Genomic DNA, 1,965 nt, shown 5'->3' with positions numbered 1-1,965 from the left:
TGCGCCCGCCAGCGGGCTGAGTCTGAGGGGGGAGGCCCGACGGGACGGAAGGCGGGGGCCGGGCCGGGCCGGGGTGGCGCCCGGTAACTTTGGAAGGAGCGAGGGGATGTGTTCTAACCCCTTAAGGCGCTGGAAACCGTAGCCGGCCCGCTTTCACCTTTTCTTTCTTCCTCGGCCCGGAGGCCGCCCTTGCCCTGCGTCGGGTCCGTCTCCGCCGTCGGTGGACGGGCTAACTCGTGCGGGCCCCGCGTCCTTCGGGTCGGACCCCCCCAGCTGCGGTGGAGGGGGAGGGCGGGGCTGGCTGCTGCCTCCGGGGCCCTTTTGCTGTATCTGTCAGAGGGGCTTTTCCCCTCCTGGAGTCGTCTTGCCCCCTGCCTTCCCCCTCGGGGTGCTTACACCGAGGAAGTGGGGGAGGGGCACAATGGGGGAGTGGTTTGGTCTCCGCACCGCGACTTCGGAATTTTGACGGACCCGGAGAGATAGTCTGGGTCCCGCCAGCCGTCTGTGCGGCTCACTGAATGGCTGTGGGAGGCACGGACGGGGCCGGCTCGGCTCCGTCACTAGCGAAGGACACCAGCGACTTGGGGTGACCGGGTCCCAACCTCGGACTCCAGTGTGCGAAGGGACCCATCGCGCCGTGCCACAGCCCTCGGCGTCATGTGAGAGTGAGCGCCGGTCCCGGGGCTGCGACAAACGCCCCAGCAAGTGCTCCTCACCTGATTCCCGCAACGCAAAGGGATGTTTGTTCTCCCGTTTGAAGGACAGGACAGGCTATATAATTGGCAGAGCCCAGTGCAAAATGAAAATATGGAGTCCTTTATTCGGAACTTACAAGAATTTCAAGAAGGCAAGGTAGGGCATTACACCAAGCATGGAGTCCTTGTGAATGCTGGCCCTGGGCAACTGCTCAGGTTGCACACTACTGAAGTTAGTGTGAAATTGAAGGAAAGGAGAGTTCTCCCATAGAAACATTGTTAGGTATTTACTTAAAACAAACAAACACTTAGATAATTAGGGAACAAAAAATAATAAAAATAATAACAAAAATAACCCAAAAAATAACAAAAATAATAACACCATTTTTTTCCTATAGCACTTGCAATAAAAACCTTCAGCTTTCCCTTTAGAGCCCTACACGATCTGGTCTTGCCCTTGTCTCCTACTGTGTTGTCCCAGTCACTCCATGCCTCACCACGTTTCCCTCCCTGTGGCCTCAAGCACTCAAGATTTTATCAGCCGGGGTCTCGTGTGTGTACTGTTCTTTTAGGATGCTGTGTTCCTGGCTGTGTCCATGGACCTGCTCCTTCTCATCCTTTAGGTCTCAGATCAAGTATCTCCCCAGAGAGACCTTCACTGACCACTCTATTCAACTACTCTATATAGTCTTCATAGTACTTATTAAATTTGTCATTTATTATTTGTCTGTTTCATCTCTCCTCACAACAGGAGGGACTTTGTGCTGTGACAGCCTGCTTCATCCCGGGTTTCATGAAAGGATTAAGCCTAGTGCCTGAGGCATCTGTGCATGAATTATGGTCTCTCTTCTATATATGGTGCTAGGTACCATCCTTGGGACAACTGAGAAAATAGTCAAGCAAATCACTGAGTGTGTCTTATGGTTCAGATGGGAAACCTGAGTTGAGAAAAGTAATCAGTCCCTGATACACAACGTGATTTTTTTTTACGAGTGAATCACACCATTGACCAATACTGGAATCAGGAGTCAAAGGTGAATTCAACCATCCAGACCTCAACACTGGCTCTAGACCTGTTGAGCTGGAATTGAGGGGCGGAGAATAACGAGCATGTGTATTCTGAAAAACTCCCCTAAGGATGTGAATGAGAGCACCACTCCTCCACACTCTTCCCGACCGACCACACTCCCATCCCCGCCCTGTCCAGACAGCCTCCAGGCTTCCTCCCATTGGCCGAGCTCCATGAGACATCTGAGGGAATGACTTTGGA

Source organism: Martes martes (genome assembly GCF_963455335.1).
Source record: "Martes martes genome assembly, chromosome: 3".
Classification (NCBI taxonomy): domain Eukaryota; kingdom Metazoa; phylum Chordata; class Mammalia; order Carnivora; family Mustelidae; genus Martes; species Martes martes.
This window is presented reverse-complemented; position numbering follows the sequence as displayed.